Source organism: Pygocentrus nattereri, chromosome 1 (assembly GCF_015220715.1).
Source record: "Pygocentrus nattereri isolate fPygNat1 chromosome 1, fPygNat1.pri, whole genome shotgun sequence".
NCBI classification, from domain to species: Eukaryota; Metazoa; Chordata; class Actinopteri; order Characiformes; family Serrasalmidae; genus Pygocentrus; species Pygocentrus nattereri.
This window is the reverse complement of record NC_051211.1, coordinates 8,298,106-8,325,918: the sequence shown is the minus strand read 5'-3', so window position 1 is coordinate 8,325,918 and position 27,813 is coordinate 8,298,106. Positions and strand designations below refer to the sequence as shown.

Below are 27,813 nucleotides of genomic sequence, written 5' to 3'. Positions count from 1 at the left end.
TTAACCAATGTGATGTCAGTTAACCTGCAAAATTTAAGCTTTAAAATTCTGAATCACATTCCACATCAATACTCATCACGATACGTATTGTTATTCAATACATCACGGTGCATAATGGCATTTCCTACAGAGAGGTTTCCAAATCCCCAAATATTACATAGTGATAGTTTTTGCACAATTGTGCACTTCCAACTTTGTGGGACCATTTCGGGGAAGACCCTTTTCTGTTCCAGCGTGACTGCGCACCAGTGCACAAAGCAAAGCCCATAAAGGCCTGTCTGTGTGAGTTAAGTGTGAAGACCTTGACTGGCCTGCACAGAGCCCTGACCTCAACTCCATCAAACACCTTTGAGATGAACTAGAACGAAGACTGTGAGCCAGGCCCTCTCGTCCAACATCAGTGTCTGACCTCACACATGCTCTTCTGGATAAATAGGCATAAATAGGCACAAATTCCCACAGACACACTCCAAAATCTTGTAGAAAGCTTCCCAGAGGAGTGAAAGCTGTTATAGCTGCAAAGGTGGGACCGACTCAATATTAATGCCTATGGATTTAGAGTGGGTGTAGTGTGTAGGTGTGGCAATACTTTTGTCCATATTGTGTGTGTGTGTGTGTGTGTGTGTGTGTGTGTGTGTGTGTGTGTTTGTGTGTGTGTGTGTGTGTGTGCATGTCTGCATTGCTTTTAGGGTCCTATTCAAATGTATGCATATTTGTGACATCAACCATATTCAGGCCTGTTCAAAAAGGCCAGATTTATTTTTGTCTTATCTCGTCCCCTGGAGCTCATGTTCAGAGGGGTCTCAGGTGGATTTGATCTGCTCATCAGAGGCTTTCGTCACTGTTAGTGATCCGAGTTCATGCCAGCTCGAGTGCACTCTGTCATTAAATCAAAAGGGGGACAAGCACTAAGAAATTCTGAAATTCATGTGAAAACTCTTCACTTAGATGGTTACACTGGTCAAATAAATTGTAGTGAAAAACGGCAAATTAAATTAGAATGGAATGCAGAACAGAAACATTTTCAGACATTCTCAGATGTGTGTTTTTTCATGAAACATCTGAAATATTCCATGTACATTATTTCAGTTATGATGTGTTTGATATTACTATTACTAAAATGTAGAAATCAGAAAAAATAAAATGTGTCCAAAGTTCTGACTCCTACTGTATAAATGTACTGTATAAATAGTCTTTTAGATGAAGGCACATCTCAAAACAAATGTATTATTGTCAAAAACGAACGGAAGCAGACAGATGTCAGAATCGATCCATATCCATCTTCAGCTAAGCAAAGCTAATTAGCTCCAAATCTGAGGGCCCTGTCCTGCTCCAGGAAGCAGCGCAGTGACAGCGCTCCCACACGTTCACAACAACTCACGCACTGCGGTACACGCCAGTAAGTGTGTGTTTAGGGGGTGCATGTACGCAAGTGTGTACTGAAAAAGTGTGACTGAAACATGCACATAATTTTTACTTGAATAAAATATATCACAGCAACATGATTTCATCTTTTGGATTACTTTCAGCAACCACTGTGTTGTGTAATATACTCAAGAATGACACACAACTGAATCATGTAAATTTACTGGATTACTGTTTCACTGTGGGCTGTGAAGGTGCTTAAAGGATCCCTCTGGCCAAAATTAAAAAGTTAACCCCTGCTTCATCTGTTGTAAATATGACTACTTGCAGTGCTTCAGTAGTCCCTAAAGCCAGATTTTTCACGTTCTGATAATGTATCTTGAAGGAGGAAGCTAATCTGGGATTCCCAATGGCTGTATGGCATATTTGCGTAATGCATGCTGGCTATTGTAATGAAAGGACATTGTGAACAAAAACATAGAGATATTATAAAATAGCGAATATGATGCTATGCTACAGAATACCGTACAACATGGGGGGGGGGGGGGTCGAATCTTAGATGCATTGCGACGTGGACGTGGACGATTCTGAATCATTTCATAAATATCAAAATTAGATTTTGCACAGTATAATTTATAACGTAATGATGACGGACCGCAAAAGGCGTAACATAACAAAAACAAACAGAACAACAGAAAACAACAGAAATCTCTCTGCATTAAGCAATAGCGTAGGTCACGAGTCGACAGCCCAAATGTTAAGAAGAGCTATTTTGTGCTTTCAATAAAAATCAAATCACCTTGGGAGCCACATCATTTTATGTCCAGTATGTGATAATGTCCTAGTACGGTTTTAGCTCAGCTATAGCCGCTTTCCTCCACCAGGAAACATTTTCTCAAAAGTAGAACAGCTTCTAGCAAAATGACCCTCAGTGTTCGACTGTTTTACGAGGCTGAAGTCGCTTCTCATTCTCCAGCTTCTTGTTTGAATTTTTCAGTTCCACCTGAAATTTTGCCTGAGGCACTTGAACTTAAATGCGCCACCATTTAAGGTGGAACAAAAGAATTCGAATGGACTTCTGCTTCACAACATTTTAGTGTATGACAGTCTCTCGTGGCAGATTTAACATACCAAGAAACCAACTGTGGTGCTTATAAATGCGAATAAGTCTCCAAATGTTTGTCTTCAATCTTTCTCTTTGCCTTTTTGTTAGCTGCTAGCTAGGCGAGACTGTCTGCATTGCCAACCTTCAGGGTTATAGGGTGGTGAATTAGCAGCATTTAGGGTTAGGGTTATATTGTTATAACAGTGACGAAATACAGTGTCCAGTCTCAATGATATTTTATTGACACAGCAACCCATCACTCTCTGCAACGAGACCAAAACCGAAGTTATGGAATCACTGAAGAAAACAGGTAGAATAGCTGTAACATGCTGTGTGGACGTCCATTGCCACAAGATCTTATTTCACCATAACTGCGCATTTTATCACAGGTAAGTGGCAGCAGTGTCTCATGTGCTCCAAACAAGAGCGATGAATAAGAGATTTCCAGTTCACTTGCCGCATTGCTTCCATTTGATTTAATAATAAAAATATGCTGGAAGTAAATGCATTATGGATCATTACAGATACTTTGCTTTAAAGGTACCAAATCCTCACACACTGAGAAAAAAAATAATTCTGTACAGAAAAAAAGATCAATAATCGTTTTATAATTGCATCACAGCTTCTGAATCATAATCGAATTGAATCGTGAAGTGCCTAGAGATTCCCACTCCTAATAACATAACATAAGCCACTTACATCTGCACATACATGTGTGTGCATGGGGGAAGGGGGGGCTCTGTTCGTGCTGATGTCTGCATGCCATATCTGGGCATGCATGTGTGAATGAGAATGTGGGAACATGCGTAGGCGTACGTTGGTGTGAGCGCCTACTTTATTAGAAGGTGATTACACAAGTGTGAAGGTGCCTTGCAGTAAATTGGTTGCCTCTAGAATGGAAAAGGTTTTGGGTGCCTAACAGATGTAGTCACCAATCAAGGTTGGCATACACACACACACACACACACACACACACACACACACACACACACACACACACACACACACACACACACACACACACACATACTCTCGCTCTAAAACATTGTACACCGTGCACTGAATTAATCCTTCCTTAGACGGAAAAGCAGAATAAACAGTGTAAAGGGGCAGATCGTTGCTGTCCGATCAATCCATTAGAGTTCACTAAAGATGTCAAATTCTGCATAGCTCCACAGGCCTGATTATGCTGGCACCACATTAATTCAGCTGATCAATGAAAGCAATCTTTCAAACATATAAAGCCACAAAGAAATGGAGTCTTTTTGTGGGAAAAAATATAGATATTTTTATGTTTTAAACCATCCACATTCAGAGACAAGGGCCTCTCTCTCTCTCTCTCTCTCTCTCTCATTGAAACATACATATCGCTGTCGGAAGAAAACCTCATATCTCTGAAATGGCAACTTTACAGGAGAAGGAAAAAACCTACTTTATTTTTAATGCAAGTCAATGGAACCAGAATTTTTGCCAAGTTATTTTGGGCCATTTGTTTTGGTCCATTGTTCATAAAATTTACACACAATGTAAAGAACAACAGGTAGGACAGGTGGGACAATACAGCAAAAATAATGATACACAATATCTGGGTTTGAAAAGTTACAACACAATGATTTTGTATTACATATTTCACATACATACTGTGCTGTACTAAATCCAAATAAACAGGACTAATGGGCTCTAAGGCTATTAAGGCCCAATTCCATTTCTTATTTTTACCCTTACCCCTTGTTTTCGAGTGTCACCTTGCCCCTTGGATCTGAGTTACATGGAGAAGTGGCTAAAATCCTCCCCTATAAGGAGACAACCCTTAAACAAAAAGAACATTACTTCTTTAACAGGCTACTAGCGGTGCTCTGTAGGTGACCAGGCCAGTCTGCAGTGATAGTAAAGGAGGGTAAAGTTTAATTATATTTAAGGCATCATGTGCCTTCAAAAAGGGGGGATGACACAATTATTTATTATCACCCACCCCTAAGTCTTTAGTGATATGAAGCTGAAGTCGGCTATTCACCAGCTTCTTGTTCAAGACTTCCTCTTGCACTTCGCTTCAGTCATCAAGACTATTTAAGATGGAACGGGAAATTTAGCTAGCCGGCTACCAAAACATTAGCATACTACTAGTGATTTTTTGATGCTTGCTATGAATAAAATGGCCATTATACACTGAAACATCATTAAACTAAGATAATATGATGGTTATTGTCATTTTTAACTGAGAAAATACATTTGTGGGTTTCTTTGGTCACTTGTGCTGCCAACTTGCTGGTTTTATTTTTCCTTCTCACAACACTCTGTTTGGAGTGCGCCTCTGAAAAAACTCCACTTGGAGGGCTATGAAGCCCTAACAGGTCACGCTACCCCTCTATCTCAAAGAAAACTGGGACACCTTACCCCTAAGCGTAAATGCACAAAGGCTATGGGCTAAGAGGTCAAACAGGATTGGGCCTAAGTCTCCACAATTTGCTCCAAACTGCACAGTCTGTCATACTGTCATATATCACAGGACAATAAAATATTGACATATAACCCACACCTAACTGTTGTTACTGTTTTTCTGCTATGAAAATATTTCCATCTATTTTTATTGATAGCTTTATGTTATATAGTATCAAAAACCATATTAGCCTTGTACCTACATTAGACACCAAAACATCTTGCTGAAAACACAAAAGTGAGAGCACGGAATTACGTAATTTTCCACACCCACCCATCCAACCGAAGAGGCATTCTTAGTTGATAGGGCATTTTCTTCATTTTTTCCTAATCAGTGGTCAAGCTTTAGTTGAACAGAGCATACACTCACTGCATGAGATCAACAATCCCTACGGTGTCCGGCTTCTCCTTACCAAAGGCACTTCTGCATGTTTGCACTAGCTCAGGGTACTTCGCTGTAGGTGTGTGGTCATTAGTATGGGCCGTGCGGACCACCTGGCATTGTTATGAAAGTGTGTGTGTTGTGCAGAGGTCAGCAGCAGCACCGATCAGCCGCTGTGGAGGCCACTGATTGGACATTGTGCTCATTACACATCGAGCTGTAGTCAGTGCATGCCCAGTTGCAGTGGTGTGCAGTGAGTACACTCCAAATGTGCTGGGTTTTGACTGCGACCGCTGCCCAATGCTGAACTGAACTACACAAATACTGCTATGAAACAGCAAAGACATCTTAAATTGCTTGTTTAGTTTTGTTAATGTCAATCTTTATAAATGACAGTTTGTCATACAGAATGTCCTCAGACTGCTCTTTGGGGCAGTCGTGGGCTGGAGGTTAGGGATCTGGCCCTGTGACCGGAAGGTTGCCGTTTCAGTCCCCAGAGCTGACAGTCCATGACTGAGGTGTCCTTGAGCAAGACACCTAACCCCCAACTGCTCCCCGGGCACCGTGGATAGGGCTGCCCACCGCTCCGGGCAAGTGTGCTCACTGCCCCCTAGTGTGTGTGTTCACTAGTGTGTATGTGGTGTTTCACTTCACGGATGGGTTAAATGCGGAGGTGGAATTTCCCCGGTTGTGGGATCAAAAAAGTATCACTTAAAAATGGCATACCAGAACTATTGCTCCAATGAGAAACCTCTACAGTGATCAATAAGTCACAATCATGCCAGAAAATGGACAAGCAGACTGTTTCCACAATGGCAAAGGAGTCAGACAAATCCACTCACACCATTCTTGTTCAGTCTGTATGATAAACACATATTAAGAGAAGTAGGACTGCAGGATAATTGACTGATTCAATAAGGTGGAAGAAACAACAATATGCAAATTGCACAACACTTATAGTAGAAATAGGCCAACTCGTAATGGGGTCTTCAGCCCCTTTACCACTGATAGTGAAGGTGTGGAAGTAGTAGACAGCTTTTGTCCACAAGTAGAAAAATTATTAACAACTGGTGTGGACACAGGTTGTCACTCTGCAAAACGAGAATGAAGGATAGTGTGATAACGCAGTATCGGTTTTAACAATGGGGTTATCGATACCCATGGCTGACGCCACAGTGCAAATTCTGACACACACAGTGGTGTGGGATGACAAGCTGAAGTAAAAATGCTCACTGCAACAACTGCAACAGCAGTATTTCATAGGAAAAACATGCTAACAAGAGCCCCTTTATTTCAATGGCTGAGCCAGGCTTCTCTCATCTGCTGCTGTGTAGTCACTTATAGTCTGAGTTTATGTTAGTCTAGATTGTTATTAAGGGAGCAGAAGGAACCGCTGGACTTCTGGTGTGATAATAACATTTCGCCTTGATTTAGCCACAGCAGCCTGCTCGCTGGGCTTCTGCGTCCACTAGCCCTGCTTGTGGTACATCTCTATGGGTCAGCTGTATCAGTCAGCAGCAAGGTCCCAGGGCCTGTATCTTCAGTCAAGTCGGAAAAATTGTTGAAAGTCGCTGCTACTTACACCATGAATGACAGTGACATTTACTGAACTCCAGCAGAGTCTGACACGCAGAGATGTAGTGTGAGTGAATGAGACGCATGTATGAGACAAATGACTTGAGAAATTTAGATGTGAAACAGCATTCAGCTCCGTTTTTGAGCCAGAGAAGCTACTATGTGCTTATGTGTACACACAACACGTTTGTCTCTATATTGTTCAGTTCTATTTTGAACTAATTTGCACAATAAAGACAATTTACATTGACCTAAGTTGTAAACATGCTTTTTCTTACTAATTATAATAGTAAATACTAAATACTTTTTCTTAAACATGTAATACATATGATCCAGCAAGCAAATACTGTTTAGTCAAGCAGAGTATGTTTTGTTTGTGACATAGATTTTAATAAAATAAAATATTTAAAAAATGTAATTGTATAAACATCAGTACTTAAAGGCTAGTGAGGTTAGACATAGTTAGTATCAGTACCTGGTATCAGCCTAAATTTAGAAATCGGATATCGGTATCGGTATAGGAAGGGAAAAGGTGGTATCATGCATCTCTAATGAAGCAGCACGAACAGATCTTCAAATGTAATGATGATTCTCTACAAAGAACTATGCATGCTATGGCCTTTTCTGTGGCCCATTATGGATGTAAAGCTTGACAGTGATGAAGTGGGACAAGAAAAGTATGGATGCCTTTAAAACTTTGTGCTAGCAGAGACTTTTGATATTACCTTGGATTGCAAAGAGCACAAACGGATCCTTGACCAAGTCAAGCCCACCTCTTACTCGATGCCCAGATAAGCAAACTAAAGCCCTTATTTTGGACATATTATGGGAAGTGCCAAGGCAAGAAGAAGGCAATTATGCTTGGAACAGTTGGGAGTAAAAGAGCGAGAAGGCAGCTAGCAACAAAATCAATGGATATCGCATTAAGAAGCCTGAAGAGCCAAAGAGAAAACAAGATTTTCTGGAGAAACACCATTCATATGGCCCAGGAGCCGGAAGCAACTTGGTAATAATTATAATAATAATAATAATAATAATAACAATAATAATGATAATAGTCTATTTTGATTACTGAAAAACTCCACATGGACTCAGGAAAGTGTTGAGACATGCAATTTGTACAAAGGTAATTTGTGGGGTATAAGCTGCATTAGCCTTGGCTCAGATGCTGCTGGACTGCATGGGCTTCTGATGTGTGTGTGTATGTGTGTGTACGTGTTGAGTAAGAGCTGTATTACTGTACATTAGTGGCTTTTGGAAAGAGAGCCATGGTCAGTCGGACTGATGGGGGTGCAGAGAGGGCAGGGAGGGAAAGAGAAAGAGAAAAGAGAGAGAGCGATAGAGAGAGAGGAGAGAATAGAAGGGTAAAAGGTCTATACTCAGGCGAGAGAGATGCACAGCCCCAGTGTAATTATAATTCCTAATTAGCCTCACCCTGTGTGCGTATGTGTGAGTGTCTTTCTTTACTCTCTCTCTCTCTCTCTTGCTCTCTCTCATTCTCCTTCACTCTCTAACTGTAACACTCTCCATAATTCTCTCCCTCATTCTCTCTACTCTCTCTCTCCCTCCAACACTCCCTCTCCTGCTCAGTCTCTCTTTAACTCTCTGTCTTTTACTTTAACTCACTCGTTTCCTCTACTCTCTCGCTTAATAATTTAATTCTCTCTCTCCAGATTTTTTCTTTCTCTTCATCTCTCTCTCTCTCTCTATGAGTTTTGTGGTGATTTAATTTCTCTGCCTTTCTTTTCCTCCTGCTGTCTTTTGACAGTGTTTCATGTTTTTCTTCTTCTTTTTTTCCACACTGCCCTTCTACTTCCCCTTCCAAGGACTCCCTCTTGCCCGCTGTTTCCATTCCCTTCTCTCTCTCTCTCCCTCTCTCTCTCTCTCTCTCTCTCTCTCTCTCTCTCTCTCTCTGTCCCTCTCGCTGTCTGTCTCTCTCTCACTCCGCAAATACACAAACAAACAGCTGCCTGTATTCCCTGTATGCCTCCTGTGTCTCCTCTCTCCACTCCACACACACACACACACACACACACACACACACACACACACACACACACACACACATACACACACACACACCAAAACATAACCAAACGGTTACTGCTGAGTCTAAACAGTGGTGAAGACAATCAAAAACCCAGCAGAAGCAGGTAATCACAATTGAGGTATTATAACTACAATCAGCTGGTTAACCCCTTAAACTCTAGGCTGATTATACAGTTAAGTCTTAAAGTGATAGTCTGGTGAAAAATAAAACTTACACAATTTCCTCCGTTTTATCCTTAAGGCTAAACCTTCAGCCAAGACATTCTGAAGCCTGAATTCTGAATGTACCTTTGTTCTTATTTATAGATACAGTAGCAGAACATCATGCAGGTTGTGATTATTTAGTCATACACCATAATTAGTAGCAGTGCATCAATACTGATACTGGTAGTGGGTATCCATCCACTGTGGCAGTCGGACACAAAGTGGCTGTTTACTTCAAATGTTGCACTTTGGCATATTCCCACCAAACCTAACCAAAGGACAATTTTTTTTAATTGTCATTGTAAAATAGGTTGTAGAAAGACTTGTTCTACTTATGTACATCACTGCCTGGTTTCTCATTATTTCTGCTCAGTACTTGGGTGCACAGAATGTTGTTTTGAATGAAACAGCTTTATTGCAAATTGTCCACAGACACAGCTGCCTGTAGGGGCTGTGTCTGTGAGAACTTCTGTCATAGTGTGTCAATGGGACTGAGCATCTGAGCATTTTTCTGTACACAATGGCCTATTCAAACAACGTGACTCACCAAAGAACAGGATTTCTAAAATACAGCTCAACCAGCCAATCATAAAACTTCAAGAAGGTGTAAAACTCAACAAGTGAGCTCTCCGGATGCATCAACTTCAGATGTGATTTCTGCGATCACTTTTCTGAGATCAGAACTATGAAATCTGCATCACTTACAGCTTTACAGAAGAGCTTTTCTGACATGGAACAAAAAACACAAGGTAACTAATGTAGCATAGCTTACTAATCCACTTCATTTAAAATCAACTAGATTGTAGAAATTAAACTGTTAAGGTACACTGCACTCACACTAACAACACTAAAAACGACTTCATTCTAAGTTGGTTACTCATGATGATATTGGTATTGCTAAGTTTCGAAAAACATGAATTTGTACTCATACTTGGTCTAAAAAAAGGTACAGATGCATCTTTACTCAAGTGTAAGCCTCCATTACTCGTTAGCTACATTAGTCTCATTGCTCCAATGTAACAGTAAAGAACACAATCCATACACAAAACATGTCTTGACTGAAACAATGCAATTATAGTAAGGCTGTAAACATCAATATAATCTATCAAAAACTATCTAGAATAATTACAAATTCTATAAGAATAAGAAAAGCTCAAGATATGTTTTTAATATCTAAATGGAAATAAATATATTGTTGGTATTATTATTGTTATTATTTTTTTTTTTTTTTGCACTGTTAAAAAAATTATTTGTAGAATTTTGCCTTTTAATACAAAAAGGTAATGAAAATACATCACTAATAAACCATTATTTTCAGAGCAAGTTGCATTAAATGCTAAACTAGGGATTCTGCCCAAACTGGCAACCCTACAGAGAGCACGCAAAGTTGCCAACTGCGTGCAACTGCTGACAAGTTAGTATCTGGCTTGATATACAAATGTTTGTTTTCCCATGAAAGTGCACAGGTTCATAAACATGTTGGTTATTTGATTTTTTGAAAATATTTTAATTACCAAATTTATCAAAAATAATTAAATCTGATCAGATATTTGCAGTTCTTATTCACAGTGAGGGGTGGCACAGTGGCGTGGTGTGTAGCGCTGTCGCCTCACAGCGAGGAGGGCCTGGGTTCGATTCCCCGGCCTCTCTGTGTGGAGTTTGCATGTTCTCCCCGTGTTTGTGTGGGTTTCCTCCGGGTTCTCCGGTTTCCTCCCACAGTCCAAAGACATGCAGTCAGGCCAATTGGACATGCTAAATTACCCCTAGGTGTGAGTGTGTGAGTGACTGTCTGTGTCTGTCTGTCTGCCCTGTGATGGACTGGTGACCTGTCCAGGGTGTATCCTGCCTTTCGCCCAAAGACTGCTGGGATAGGCTCCAGCTCCCGCGACCTTGACGGAGAAGCGGCTTAGAAAATGGATGGATGGATGGATTCACAGTGAGTAAGAAACTGTGTAAATTTCATTTTTGGCTAAAGATTTACCCATTTTCCCACTTACCCCAGATGTGGTCCATCAACCAAGACATGTTTGCATTCCAAATTTTGCTTCTTCAGTTTACAACTGGAGCTACAAGGCTAACACTGCTAACAAAATGCTAGATCTCAATAGTCACCTAAATAACTAAAATCATAATGTTTCCCCAAAACCTCACTTAATACACTTAATCCACTCCCAGGACTTCATTAAGGTCATGGTGTCTTGCCAATCAGGTATAGTATAACTTACTGATAATACAGATTCTAGTACAGCACTCTGCTGTATTAGACCTTCGTATCTAAAGTTGCTCCCCTTAGCTTCATTCTTCATTTTTATAATTTTATATCAAGTCAAACTGTGTCCAAAACCACAACTACAACTTGGCGTGACCTTAATGAAGAGCTGAATGTGGTTTGAGTGGATTAAGAGAAGTTTGATGGCTATTTGGGTGACAACTGAGCTCTACTGTTTGTTAGCATAGTTAGCTTCACCGTTCCAGTTCTAAATTAAACAAGGAAAATATGCACTCCAAACATTTTTCAAGTGATCTATTACATCTGGAGTAAGTAGAACATCATGTAAATGTGATGATTATCAGAGGCTTATTGTCTAGAGGTTATGTGAATGACACAGTAACTGCTATAAAAATGAATAAAGAAGGGGCAGCACAGTGGTGCAGTGGGTAGTGCTGTCGTCTTACAGCAAGAAGGGCCTGGGTTTGGTTCCCTGGCCAGAAGACCAAGGTCCTTTCTCTGTGAAATTTTCATGTTCTCCCCGTGTCTGCGTGGGTTTCCTCCAGGTACTCCGGTCGCCTTCCACAGTCCAAAGACATGCAATAATGCTAAATTGCCCCTAGCTGTGTGTGTGTGTGTGTGTGTGTGTGACCTGCGATGGACCGGTGACCTGTCCAGGTTGTATCCTGCCTGCTACCCGATGACTGCTGGGATAGGCTCCAGCTCCCCCCATGACCCTTCTGGGTCCCCAAACAGACAGCTAGTGGCTTAGAAGGTGTATGTGTATACAGTTGAGAGGGTGAGAAATGTTTCTTTTTACAACCAGCTCCTGATAGAACCAATACAGCGACTGTTAGAAAGCTGATCACATGATCCAAATTTTTTTCTACACAATAAAACCATCCAGCAAGAGCCGATGAGTCAGTCCACGAAAAGTCCTTGACTCAAGAAGCAAGCTGCATTTAAAATCTCATTAATACACCTGGAAAAAAAATCAGACATAAAAAAGTGGTCAAGACAGAGCTGTTAGGCAGACTGATCCTCATCTTGATTCCTACTGCTCTCTCCCTCTCTCAATCCCTTTTTTCTTCCCTGTTTCAGAATGGACGAGGTCAGAAGGTGAGCCTTTTACCTTCACAAGAAACAGAGTATAAGTTGTGTGGGCCATTCATTCTCACACATCCTCTTTTCTCCACAGCTTGCTTTTCTGCTCACCATGTCGCTCAGAAGCAGAGGAGCACAGGTAACCTGTGGCCATCGTTCAAGGATTTTTCCCAATGTGCCATGACTGATTCTGCTTCAATGCCCAACTTCAGCTTCATTCTCAGACGCTGATAAATACTGTATCTAGCTTTTACTCGACCGTGTTTTCACTAATGCGTGTAATTACTAATTACCTTGGGGAGAAAAAAAATAATTAAAAAGAAAACTATGGATGCATTTCATGCCGAGGCAGTGAATTATGCATGCGTCAACCTACTGACTGCCATGATACACAATCAGCATCAAAGGCCATATTAGAAAACTGGTATAATTTTGTATTGTTACAAAATATAAATAAAGGTAAATGAGATTATTTGATAATTATTTAACATAAAGAGTATATAGAAAAACAAACACCCACTGATGAAGTAAGGAGCCTCAACAGAGAAATCAATGCAAATCCAAATAAACTGTACAACAAATATGAACATTAGGCAATATAGAGTTCTACTGAGCTCATATGGAGAATTTTGCAGGTACAGACAAATGAACGCAACCACATGTGATAATAACGTGGCCCACATGAATGAATAAATCTCCCTCAAGTTCTGTCAAATAGGCTTTAGGACTTTTTACTTCTTATGCTTTAAGTACCGTTAAAACATTTTTTATATCCACTGGAGCATTTCTAAGGCCGGACTTTCACTCTCAGTGGAGTAATCTAAAATCAAAGTCCTGAGTCCTTTTTCTGTGACCAAGCTTTTGGTATTTCTCAAGTTATCCACTGAATGGACTATAATTGACATCTTCTGGGTGTTCTCAGCTCATTCCCTCAACTCCTCACTTATGTAAACATCTACATTTTCAAGGATTTTGCTTTTGGTGAACTTTTCTGTGGGATTATTTTATGAAAAGGGGTTTTCAAGCTCAAGCCAAGAAACTGGAGGCTCTGATCTTAGCATAAGATTTCTAGATGAGATTTTAAAGGGGCACTCCAGCATAAAACTAGCTTTTAATATGTTATTTGTCATGTTATGCAGTATGTTATGCTCCCACCTCCAAGATACATCATCAGAAGGGGCATTTCCAAGTCTTTAACCTCTTCAAATCCCAGGCTTATGAAATACTAAGGCTTATTCAGTATCTACAGGGACGTCAATGCAAACTGGTTGAGCTTTTCAAACTGGTTGAGCTACAGAAGTGTGTTTTTGTGAGAGTTTTCATGTGTTAATAAATGCCCAAAAAAGCACATTATTATGGCAAGTAGGGTAAATGCAGAGAGGGTTCAAATGAACTTGCACCTGTACCCTTTTGTACTGCACTGCCCAATGGGAAACTGCTTCTTGACTAGTTTCCCAATAGGTATAAACACAAGATGCCAACTGAACTGATTATTTTTGTCAACCATGCCAAACAACATGTCTAAAATTAGCATCAAGAAAAACTGTCAACAAACAATTCAGGACCAATTCAAGAGATTTTACAAAGTTGCTTCAACTCATTTTAAAATCTGCCTTAAAATGCAATAGTGAAGGTAAAATACGGGTTGCTGAACTGCTGCTGTTGAAATGAAAGAACCAGAATGAGTCGGAAAAAAACTTGTTCACTAAAGACTATGGCATGCTGACGGGCATACAGTAAATAGTCCAAGGGTAAGGGGGCCAAAACTTCAACAAAGCATAAAAATATTACATGTGGACATATCAGTTATTAAGATTCTGACCTTTTCAGGTTCTACTTCAAATCTATAATTTTACAAAAGAAAGGCTACAGGCCTACATTTTAGTTTTACCATTTTCGTTAAGGCCAAATCTTTGACAAGTTAAATTAGGCTAATACCTCGCGGGCCAAACCTCTCTTTTAATTCCAGGTCAAACACTTTTCCACACTATTTTCAGAGTGCATGTATTAGCTGAACCATTTGAAAATGGTCTTGTAAAGCAGATGAAGCTCCTGATCTTGTAGCGCAATTACTTACTTCAAGACAAATCATTTGAAAATTAGGCTCATATTTTATAGTTTGGGAGAAATTAACCATGGAAGTGTAAGAAGCTGAAAAAGATTGGAAAAGGGCAGGTTTTTCACTGAAACTAAGCACATTTAGCCAAAAGGTAGCAGACTGTGCAAATCTGGTTAGGAAAACAACAGGTACTTTCACGTGGAAGTGATAAATGGTTATGAGTGTGGTTATCTTATAGTCCACAGAGATGCAGGAATGCTTGTAAGCATTTCATAAACATAGAAAGCCCATGCTTAAATCCAATTCGCTTTGTCTTGCTGCCTTATTGACATGCAAATGCATTCAAACACTGCTGATTGGGTGTGAGCTCTTCAGGTGTCTAGACATGTACATTTTTGCCATCTATACAGACAAAACGTAATGAAACCTGTAATATCTTGCTTTTTTGATGTGTTGGCCTTCTGGCCTTCCATAATGGATGCAAATCAAGTGAGGTAAAAACTCAAAATCAAAATCAACATGAGGGCTGCACAATACATTCTCTGTTAATTAGCATCACAATACTGACCCTTGCATATTGCTATCACAGTCTGCAATATGCAAATGAGCCTAATAGGAAATTACTAAAGCTTTTATTAAGGGCAGCAATCACAGTTTCAGATGAGTCAAATGTAATAATTCTGGCCAAAATAATTAAAATGTTTTTAAAGGAGAACATTTTTTTCTAAATGTCTGTACAATTAAATGACTAAGATGTAAATGAGATCCAGAATGGGCTGATGATGATGGCCATTCTATAGAACTATTTACTAAGTCAGAACTCTTCACAGAGGTGGTGATAGGAACCAGATATACAAAATATTAAATACTCCTAAAAGCTGACTCAGAGAGTGTTAGTGAATGTAATGGTTACAAAAATATTGTCTAATATACAGATTTTGGCCTAAAATGTATATTTAATCCAGGGCAAGGCACTGTAGGAATGCACTGATTTGGGCGCAGATACTGATATTCTATACTTGCCTTGTAAACATCTGCTGATGTGTTTACAGAGTGAGATTACATACACAGGCAAAATGAATAAAATGGAGACATTTTAGCACAGTAGTCAGGCGTCACCTAAACATTCTGCTCTTACAGAAAACAATAAACAAATATTCAAAATATCAGTCCAATTTAAACATCTGTCTGCCGCCTATCATTTTTAACATCTACTTTATTATTACCAACATTGCACATACAAGCTCACGTTGGCTTACTGGTCATTTTGGACTGTAAATAAAATGGCTATATATTTGTGTCATAGACATTGTCTCTCTGGTTGTGACCTCTGGTTCCTAATTCTAGTTCCTAGTCCTAGTTTCTAAGATCAAACAACCCTGAATGACTTTCTTTAGATGTCAATAACTGAATAATGTGTATTTAAAAAAGAAATATAACATATAGTGTACCAATATAATTACAAATAGAGCTGAAACTATTATTTTACATTATCAATAACAACAACAGTAGAAAATGTTCAACAGACATTTCAAATAAATCTTGTATGTATCAGTTTCTGTTAATAAGAAGAGTTTAGCAGCTATTTCATAAAACTATTGAACATTATCTGGTCATAGCATTATATACATCAGCTAGCTAACTACATAAAACTGTTCAATGAGCTTAAAATACAAGATTCTGTAAACATAGTTTTCACACAAAAACAATTTGCCCATTCTAAAAAACCTATTTACACAGAGCACGTCTTATGATCTAGCATGTTAAAATGTTAAACTGGTTTAAAATGTTTATTCTTTATATTTAATATTACAGAACTTATGTTGCAACACTTAATTTTAGATAGATAGATAGATAGATGGCAGGCACTGAGTGGTATGGGGTAGTCTAACAGCTCATATTATAGACATAATTAACTCTGAGTTGCATCAATATTGTCATCAATATGTAAAGTAAAGTGCATAGTGAAAGTGCCATTACAGTAATAGTTGTGATATATCGCACAGTGTGTATTAATCAGAGAGGAGATACAGTGATGTGGTTCAGCACAGTTCAGATAACAGGAGATCAGTACCGTCTCTGCAGTAGGGAGAATTGTTTAGCTAGTGCTTTTTTATTTACTGTGGCTCAAAATATATGTAGGTTAACTCTCTTTTCAGATTAGCCATTGAAAGCAATTTCCAGCTGTTTTAGAGGAGGTTTACAGTTGAACTATGCATTTTTTCTGTTGAATATCTTTAGATGTAAATGTGTATGCATGGTCAATACTACAGAAAGTATTTTTGTTGTGTTTAAATGCTATTTTATTGTGGCAGTCAATTTATTTTGATACACAGAAAGCTGCAGTCATGTGGGCTGATTTATCTCTGTACAGACATCTTTTTGGAGAGATCTGAATTGTTTTCACAGCAGGGGGTTTTCTTCCTTCCCCTTTAAACACCCACTGCTCACTAGCAGCTCACCCTGGCCATGAGGTTTCACACACAGAGCCAGGAGTGCCCTAGTTAATCTGAGTTATGGGGAATCTTTTATTTTATTTAATTGTATTCATCAAAAATATTCGAGTTGATTTCCATTCTGCTGGTGGACAGGGGCACTACCATGCCTGCCCAAAGAGGCTCAACAAAGCACCACAATTTTTTCTGCAATGGTACATTAGGTCTTGGTGAACAGTTGCTCAGTTTGTCAGGTCGTTGTCAAACATTTTCTTGTCACAGCTCTCACATTTACAGGCCACATTTAAGCTGATAATGTGACTGTTAGGGTGATTAATTCACATAAACAACAGAATATCGAAGTTTTCACTTTGTTGCAGTCCTAACTGCAACATAGCGTTTTGTATCGTGAAGCTCTATTACGCACGCACATACACAGACCAAATCACCACCAAAATTCAGAGCCCAGAGAACACGTGGCTGTAATGGGGAAATCACAAGACTGCGAAGGCTCAGCCCGGGTGGATTGCAGAATTAAGCAATCACAACTGCGTATTGTGTTGGCAACAGAAGTGGGAGTCAAGTAGCTCGAACTGGCAGTGCATTGCCTTCGCCTCTGCTGATGGCAATACCCAAGTAAATTGCCCGGGTGGCTGAGTGCTACATTGATTGGGTTCTTTTCCAGCCTTTCACAGCTGTAAACCAACCCTCCTCCTTCCCTCACCCCCACCAACACATACACACCCCTTCACAGTTGACAGATGCAAAACCCAAAGACAGCAGCCAAACAATCCGCTATGTTTCCACATGGACCCATTCAGCTAATTTAACATGCGTTCGATTTATGAAAAAGAGCCTCCATTGATTTTTCTATTCAAACGCACTTGTTGATCGGGACATTCCATTGTAGCGGGTCACTTCCAAGGGGTTCTAAATCAGCATGGTGTAAAGTGGGTGCACAGTGGTGTGGTGGGGTGGTGGTGGTGGTGTCTGTGATTGGCTTCCTGCAGTATCCCCCCCACCATCGCACCCCCACCACCAGCCGACTCCAGCTGCATTTAGGTTTTGTGAACTGCGCTCTCTCTGGCTTACACAAAGGCTGTGGTGCATGGCGCCTGCAGTTACAGCCTGCTACTTTCAGCAATAGCACTTTAATGCACAAAGGCCATGGCTCATCCTCAGCCTGAAAGGCACTGACAGTTCCTACCGCCTTTGTGCCTTTTACACAAGCGAAGGGGACCATTTTGGCCAACACACACCTCGTTTGCTTTCTATCACCCTCGCTCTCTCTCTTCCTCTCTCTCTCTGGACATCTCTCTGTCTCTGACAGGTTGCATAAGCACATTCATTTGGCAATCATGGGCAGTATAAAGCAGGCACTGTCAAAACTTTTACACAGCTGTCTATTTTTAAAAGACACTTGTATAAGACCCTCCACGGCTACCTTTTATCCCTTGTAAAAAAGCATGAAATATATTGTTATATGCAGTCACTGTACTCCAAAACTAGAGATGGCAGCGATTCAATATCACAAATCGGAATTGGGCTGATATCAACAGACAATGCTGGATCGGACTGTTCAGGTAGTTTCAGCATGACAGAGTCTACCTGTAGGTGTTTGACTTGCACTGATTCTAAACAGCCAATTTTAAAGCGAATTGAATATTGAAATGGTATCAGTATCAGCCGATTACAAGCTTAAATGTCTGTATCAAAAACAAAAAAGTTGTATTGGGCCATTTCTATCCAAAACATAAAGATAGTAGGCTGGTCACTCTCAGTACTCAGGTAATCTATATATCACTGGATGTTTCTTTGCATAATCAAAGCTAAAAACAAACAAAGTAGTCCAGAGAGGTCATAAGTTAGTTATCATTTTCTGGATTGTTATCTTGAGATAATGAGATAATTATCTTATCTCAAAAGAAAAAAAGTTGTTTTCTTGAACTAATGAGTTAGTTATCCTGTAATCTCAAGATAACATCAGTTGTTAATTTGAGGTAAGAAGTTAACTATCTTGTTATCTCAAGATAACAAAATTGTTCTCATAACAAAATTGTTATCTTGAAATAATGAGTTAGTTATCTTGTTATCTCAAGATAGATAACACATTAATTATATTGTGATCAAGTAAACAACTTTGTTATTAAGATAACAACTTTGTTATCTTGAGATCATGACTCGTTATCTCAAGATAATATTCCAGAAAATTACAGCAACAGCTCATGGCTTCTCCAGATAATGGAGAAGCCATGATAACCCAGATAACTCCAGATAATTTTGTAAAGTACATTTAGTAAGACAATTAGGCAAGTCTTAAGTCTATAAACACATTAAGAATCCTCTGTGGCATATAAATGGGAGTGTTTGTAAACTATGAGCAACATTTTATTTGGATGGTCCACTGTAGATAAGTTGTAGATGCTCAATCTGTCTTTAAATGACATTCAAATAAATATCTATTAAATGCAACTGAACTTGAAGTTGACTGTGAAAGACGTACAGGATATTTTGTACAGGATGGCAAATTGATGATATCTTAAATAAATCAGTATGACTTAAGTCTATAATACTTTAAAAATCCTATGTGGCATATAAATGAGAATGTTCATAGGCTTAGTTTCTTACTGTACGAGAGACTAAAAGGACAATTTAAAATATGCATTATCATCATGCAGATGAATGTCAATTTACTAAAAGGGAAATTAAGTTCGACTGATTAATCAAAGAGAAAACAGTGCAACACATTTTCAGTACATTACTTTCCATACAGGACAGCAAATCTCTTATTTATTTCATTCTCTAGTTCCTCAAAAATGAATTCAGCACCTGTAGCTTTGGCACTACCTCTGCAGAATCACCATTGAGTCTGCTCGCAATAATAAACGAGGTGGAATCTGTTTAATATTCAAAGTCTAATTACTGTTCAATACTAGGACTATTCATCCTTAGAAACCAGAGGCAAAGGCACGGAAAAGCGAGATATAGCCCTGGAAAAAAAAATTTGATGTACATTTAATTAGGTCCTACTCAACACATGGCCTGATTCTGTATTTTTCACTTACGGCAGGCTGCTGACTTTAAACAAAAAAAAAACCAAATCTAACAATGTCCACTCGGGTCTCGAGGGATGCTTCCTTCTAACAGGACGTACAAGGAGCTACAACGGACCGAGCGGGAAAAAAAGCCGTGACTGACAGGCGAACAATACTGTGCCCCGTTGGGAGGCAAGACGTGAGGAATAGAATGAAAGAATGAGAGAAAAAGACTGTGATGGAGAGATGGGTGTTATACGTAAAATAAACAGCTTGTAGATCATGAGGTCAAAAATAAAATAAAATGCAAACCATTTCAGGGCCTGTAGTGAACACATGCTAGACATAGAGAATGAGGTACAATGACAAACGCACGTCGCCTAACCAAGCAGGCTCATCAAGGGGTGGGAAATATGTTGATGTGTTATCGTTCTGCGTGATAAATAACATCACAATGTGCTTTTCTCAGTACGTCCCAGGTATCGTCTATAGTCTTAGAATGCTTAACAACCACATAAATCATAAAAACAAAAAGACAACAATCTGCTTACTATCGAGTACCTGATTGGCTGTTAGCCCATTATGACATCATCCTGTAGTTGTTCGATTTTTCCTCATGTTCCATCCAAAAAACATGAACATGTGTTGCTATTCACTGATGAACCAAACTAAAGAAATACCAAGTATTGTGAAAATATATTGTGATGTTAACATTTACTTTTGCAATATAGTCCACCTGTAATTCTATCCAATAGCTGGACACCAGTTACCTAATGCAACCGCACACGCTTGACGACAACACTGCACAAATGCAGTCCAGCAATAGTCGAAATGGAGGCAAATCATTTTTCCCCAGCAGCCTGACAGTTCAAATCAGGACATGGTGCATAGTTTCCTGCACTTTTGTCTTTTTTCACGGAATGGAAATCCTGTTTTAGAAGCAATTCACCAAGAAAAATCTGACTCATAGCGAGTATACTGGAAGTATTCACTCCAACAGCAGAGGACAGGCTCTCATAAAGAACCTGAACTGCCTTTACAGACTCAAGGAAAAAAAAGGTGCAAACACATGTTTGAATTTGAGGCTTTGACTTTGAAGCTACAGCACTGAGCAGAGGTGTTGATACACCACCGGCTGCTGTTAGGGATATGGACTGCATGGCTTTGGTCGGCTTGCAAGATTCTGAGGCTTTTTCATGGAAAAAAAGCTTGTTATTATTTGTGGATGCACAGTAGGGCTGCATAATATCTCATTTGTTAATCGTATAGAAACATCAGCCTCTATGATACTGACACAGCAGAAGTAAATGAGCTTCTAATCAAATTATATGATATTGTGTGCTTTGACCAATGAAAGATGTTCTGTGGATGTTTGGTTGAATTAAGGCATTCATACACTCTTAGCACAAAGGGTTCTATATAGTACCAAAAAAGGGGTCTTTGGCTTGTAACAACAGTAGAACCCTTTTCAAAAAGGTTCTATATAGAACCATCTACAGTACATTCTCCATCAATCTGAAGAACCCTTTCACGATAGTAAGAATCCTTTAATCATGCAAAGAGTGTTCTAGATAGAACTGATTTCTTTACTAAACAGCTCTTGAAGAACTATTTTTAAACATGGGTCAAAAACAATTAGGCATGCACTGATATTGAAATTCTAGCCTGATGCTGATATACAATATTTTTAATGCTGATTCCAATACTGATATATAAGCAGGAATTGTAGAAGCCTGGATTGCATTTATATCTGATGAGTTACAAATGCAGTAATTAAAAAAATAAATAAAATGCATATATTTTAGCACATTAACCCAACATCACCTACACATTCTGATCTTCCAGAGTACAGATATTGATCTGACATATCATGGAAACATAAATATCTAAAATGATAAGCATGTGTCCAGCGCTGATTTTTTAAAGCAATTATCCAATACTGATATGATTTTGATATCATTGTGCATCACTGAGAATGATGCAGATATGCAAGCCATATTGCAATTGCAATATGTGTCAATAAAATTGCAATGTGGGCCTACATATCATGTAGCTAGTGGTCGGCAATATGATGATATGTAATGCTATCATGACAAATCTGCATCACATTTCAATTCTTGAAACACATTTTAGACATTGCCTGTCCTTTAACAACAATCAAGTGAGTTTTCCATTACAAAGAGAACATAATTAGTGCTGAAAAATGTTGAATGAAAATTACTGTATTCATAAATTTCGATAGTACTTTCATGAATATAGTACTTTTTTGACTGTTCCAACTTGACACATGTATCATGGCACATATCTTGAGACATATATTGTGATATATTTTTGCCACATCACTCAACCATAATATACACTGAGCCCAGTCATTATAGACCACAGTAACCAATCCACGTCCTTCAGTGCATATTTTAGCATTTACTTTGTTCCCAACACATACGACCCACATCAACCGACATGTAATGTGTTTAAATATGCCAAAAACCCAAAATCGTGCAATGCTCAGCAACTGCAAAATGCTTTTATAGCGAGTAACAAGATAGATATTGGGTGAAATCTCATTCAGCTACAAACTAAATCATCCAGCTGAGCCCATTAAGCCATTAATTTAGGCAAAGACGGCCTTGAAAAAAAAACAACACAAATGCCCCAACATTGTTTATCACATAAAATACGCCGCAGCACCCTTGCCAAAAAAATTAAATGTAGAGAAATTATGATAGAGATAAATCTCTCTCTCTGATTACTGGCACATTACAAGAACCGAGGCCCCAATTAATATTGTCCTAATGCCTGACTATTATTCATCCATTGAAAGCTTAGAATAATTGTTCTGATAGTGATGTGACACACAGACAGAAAGACATAAATCCTTCCAGCTCTCCAGACAAGTATGTTTGGCAGCTAACCAGATTCTAAAATAGTGCCCTGGCAGACCGGCGGTGTTTGATACCCACTCTAAATGTTGAGGGGCTCACTTTTCCCAACTAACTAATCTTAGATTCGAGTAAAATTGCAGTCGCAATTTGAAAAAAAAAAAAAACCCTTCTAACTCAATCGCCTGGTGAGAATTCTCCACAGGGAAAAAAAACCCCTCTTTTGTAGTCTGAGGCCAGTTTCAGCACGCGCCCTTAAAAAACGACCCAAGGTATTGATAGCCGAAGTCTAGACGAAAAACAATAACGTCCACAGTGGCAGGCTGACTACCCGCTGCTTCCTCGTTTGGGTCAGCACAGTGAAATTATTTGAATGTCAGCCGTCCAGTCGTTTTCAGAAACCCGCTTTGCGTACTTAACATCACCTACCCTGTTATTTTATTCTGATATTTCTTTCTTTTACACTGGCTAAAATATATAGTTATTTTTTGAGAATGTTTCCCAAAGAGGGATAAAGTCCTGGATTACGCATCATTTTGTTTGGAAATTGTCCACTGAAAAACAAAGTAGTCCAGGACTAAGACCTTAAACACTGCTACACTGACCGTTTAGGTTTAAAGCATCTATTCATTTAGAGTCCACAGATTAAACCATGTTATTTCAGAATACTGACCAAATTCTACATTCATTTAAAGTCTGTGACCTGAAGTACATCTGATTTTTGGTTTCACAGATGCATATATTTATTACCCCTTAAAATTCCAGGCTGATTACATTCTAAAGCTTATAATTCAGTAACTACAGGGACTTCAGTGCAAACTGGCTGAGCTGTTCTTAGGTTATAAACGAGTATAAAAATTTGGGCCCGCCAGCAGACCCCGGCCATGTCAGGGGTTAAATCAGAATGCAGTCTAAATTAGCGATCAAATTGCAGTCAGTATCTATATTTTTTTAAATGTAGGTAAAAGCATACATTAAAGAGCTACACTGAAGGTCCTGGCCTATGCAGCATTCCAAATGGTGATTCCCCGTGGAAAGCAAAATGCAGTCCAGGACTGGGCTTAAATCTTGGAAAACTGACCCTATAGAGGTTTACAGCATCCGCTCATTTACAATCGGCAGGTTGAAGTATTTCTTAATTATCTGTTAATTTAGAGTGTGTAGTCTTCCCTTTTGCATGGTAGTTAAAAAATGTCCATTAAAAACACAACCTAGTCTTAATTATCTATTACTAGTAGTCCATCGTATGTACTAATTTCCACCGTGCAGTCTAAATGATATGTTCATTCACAGTTTGCAACCTAAAGCATCCGTTATTTTATAGTCTGCAGTCTAATCTGTCTAATAATTCACAGCTTGAGGTCTAAAGTATGTGTTGATTTACACCATGTAGTTCATTTGCAGCCTGTATTGTCCAGCAGGCAGGTGCAGAGTTTGCACAGCGACCTGTAGCCTGCGGTGCGTGTCGTGGGGCTGAAGCCTGATGTATGAGTGCGTGCTCTCCTCCTTTAGGCCCCAAGCTTTGTGCTATCTCCGGATTATGATTAGGACTGGGTCCCGTCCATTAGGCCCTAACGAGCAGCTCCACTGCGCTCTAATGCGGATTTTCTTGTCCAACACGCAGCATGGAGCCTAATGATAAAAGAAAAAGGTGTCTGTTCATCACAGACAGAGGACGAGAGAGAAGGAGGAAGGACAGCAACCTTCACTGTCTCCCCTCTTCTCTTTTCCCCAGAACGGCATGATGTCTGTGATGTCACCTATTCATCCAGCCCAGATTAGTCACTCACGTGTATCAGTAAACAGTAATAAACAGTGTGGCTCCAGTACAGACCCCCCCACCACCCCACCCCCCCACCCCAGCTTCAACCAACCTCAGCACTGCTGCAGCTTTCCCCTGTGCACGGGATCCACACACGCGCGCGCATGAACACCCAGACATCACCCTCATCTGAAGTGCAGTCGAATAAAACCGCCTTTAATAAGGTGTAGAGCGGAAGTCATCTCGTTTCATTTGGGTCTGTTTTGGGGTATTTTTTTTAAAGTGCGTGCGCGTGACCTACACCGTTTGTGGTCAGTACATACTGGCAGCCTTAAGGCAAGCCTACAGACACGTAGCAACGAGGAAAAAGAGTGGGATTAGTGCGGTGTAGTCCATGAATGACCAATATGCAACACAGATGAGCGATTTTTTATACAATGTGGACCAACACAAATGGGAAAGTGACAATGCTGACGCACTATGGATAAACTGTGCACTGTAGATCTGCAAGAGCACGCGCGCACATATATACAGGCACACTATATATAGTATATACACACCTACATATATATATATATATATATATATATATATATCATAAATGAATATGTATGACTATGTATGACTTAAGTAACGTTACATATATATATATATATATATATATATATATATATATATATATATATATACGCACATATGTACTCAGTCACGTGTTAAGTGAATGAACGAATGTATGAACACTATGAACGTGAATGTTAAAGCCATAGAGAAACCTCCATACCTTTACCTTGATTCCTCCAATCTCTCCTTCCTCCCTTCTTCACTGGAGCTCATTCATTCCTCTCGCTCTCCTCCTCTTTCTCTCTTTCTCTCTCTCTCTCAGTCTCACTCTTCCCGTTTCTCTTCTCCTCTCGCGCTCCTCCGTCTTCGTGCGGATGCATAAAGATTAAAAATTAATATACAGCGCTCTCTCTCTCTCTCTCTCACTCTCTCTCGGCTCGAGCGGCCCAAAATGTTTACGAAAAGGAGCAGAGAGAGAGAAATCCGGACGGGAGCGAGCCACAGGACGGGCAGAAATCCGACATGTTGGCTGATGTTCTCGAGACGGATCAGATCAGAAGGGGCTCAATGCGAGGCTCCTCGTGCAGCGCGAGCAAAACAAACCCCGAGCCGCGCACGAGCCCGCACTGACGCGCCGTGGAAAAGCAGCGGTTACAGTGACAGCGTCTCCTCCAGTCAGCTTCTTTCAGCTCTCAGCAGCTCCCTAAAGCGCCAGCCATGTTCAGGCTGAGCAGAAAACAGGACTCTCCGGCCGCTTCAGCGTCAGTGTCGCCGCTGCCCTCTTCCACAGAGCCGCCGCACTTCTGCTGAAGTCACGTTCTACTCAACTGCAGCCCGCGCGAGGCTCTGCTGCAGAGACGCGTAGTCCTCGGTTTGGTCTCTCTCTCTCTCTCTCTCCCCCCCCTCTCTCTCTCTCTCTCCCTCTCTCCCTCGCTGTGTGTGTGTCAGGAGAAAAATGAGGCTATATCTCTCCCAGCAGTCTCTCTTAGCTCAATAACACGTGGGCTCCAACGTTAAGCTCGTGTTTTTCTTCTTCCACCACAGTAGAGCTCAGAGCGCGAGAGCTCTCTCTCTCTCTCTCTCTCTCTCTCTCTCTCTCTCTCTCTCTCTCTCTCTCCCCTTACCCCCCCCTCTCTCTCTCTCTCTCTCGCTGTCAGTCTCTCCCCTTACCACTCTCTCTCTGTCAGTCTTTCCCCGTACTACTCTCTCCCTCTATCTCTCTCTTTCTGTCAGTCTCTCTCTCTCTCTCTCTCTCTCTCTCTCTCTCTCTCTCTCTCTCTCTCTCCCCTTACCCCCCTCTCTCTCTCTCTCTCTCGCTGTCAGTCTCTCCCCTTACCACTCTCTCTCTGTCAGTCTTTCCCCGTACTACTCTCTCCCTCTATCTCTCTCTTTCTGTCAGTCTCTCTCTCTCTCTCTCTCTCTCTCTCTCTCTCTCTCTCTCTCTCTCTCTCTCTCCTGCCTGATTTAACCTAGGTGTGCCTAATTTAACTGTGGTGGGGAGGAGCTGCAGCAGAAGTGTGTGTGTGTGTGTGTGTGTGTGTGTGTGTGTGTGTGTGTGTGTGTGTGTGTGTGTGTGTGTGTGTATGTGCGCGTGTGTTGGGTGAGTTTTACGAGTGCAAGTGAGCTCAGATTTATTCAGTGGGCTTTGGGATCTGTGAGTGGTGGTCCATGGATGGATGGCCATCTGTGGTCAGCGCTGAACATTAAAAAGTGTGTATTAAAATAAATAAATACGTAAATAAATAGAGCACAGAAATATATAATAGATCTAGGATGTATTTCATTGACTTTCAAAGTATTGGGGCACATTTACAGTAATCTGCATAAGTAAAAGACAACCTTTCATTCATTTAATTCCAGTCAAAGTGGTGGTATGTATCTCTCTCTCTCTCCGTATGTATATATATATATATATATATATATATATATATATATATATAGTTTTTCAGTATTTTTGTGTCCACACTTTGCCTTTTTTACAGCTTCTATTCTGCAGGGATAATTTCCAAAGTTCAGTCATAGGATTTGGTTGCTTTTTCTGCTTCTCATGATCTTTTTTTGCCTGTTTCTTCTCTCAGTAAGAGCTTCTTGACTGCTACACGTCCTTTCAGACCCATGCCACCGAGTTGTCTTCTAATAGTGTCAAAGACGAAAGCTTTAAGTGCTCTTTATTTGATGTGGACAGTTTTGGTGTCTACCAGGTATCATTAAAAAACTTTTATTTACATATTGTAATACTTTTTTGAACTCCAGTTTTGTAAACTAATAGTTTTTAAAGCTTACTTTCCATTGACTTTCTTCTTCATCGTGCAAGTACATTGTCGTCTATCTCATCTCCGCAAAAACATCTCTAGAAGAATAAATAACTCATGCTTAATGGCCATTTTGACTGGAAATTAAATAAAAGAAGGGTGTTCTCTGATTTTTACACAGCACATCTAGGCCTAAGCATTGTTATAAACCAATTAATTAATAATTAATAAAGCAGTTTGCTCATAACCTTATGCTGTACGTCTTTATCGCCAACCTATCTCTATAAACAAAATCATATGGTATTAGTGTCACTTGTAATTCTTGATATTGTTTCTGTCTGCTGTAGTAGCTGATCCCCATGAATATGAAAAAGAGAAGAGTCTGTTGAGAAGAAGCTTCT

General features: G+C 39.9%; 1 protein-coding gene across 3 annotated transcripts in view; it reads right to left on the bottom strand.

Annotated features, from left to right (window-relative positions):
- adgrl1a (adhesion G protein-coupled receptor L1a) overlaps positions 1 to 26,205 on the bottom strand; it is a 277,619-nt gene extending 251,414 nt beyond the window's left edge. The window contains exon 1 of one of the 3 annotated variants that reach the window (XM_017700538.2): positions 25,381 to 26,205. The gene's annotated coding sequence lies outside the window, so the exon portion shown is untranslated. The remainder of the gene's footprint in view (positions 1 to 25,380) is intronic. The other 2 variants (XM_037541153.1, XM_017700539.2) reach the window with 2 other exon arrangements.
- Positions 26,206 to 27,813: the final 1,608 nt, after the last annotated feature.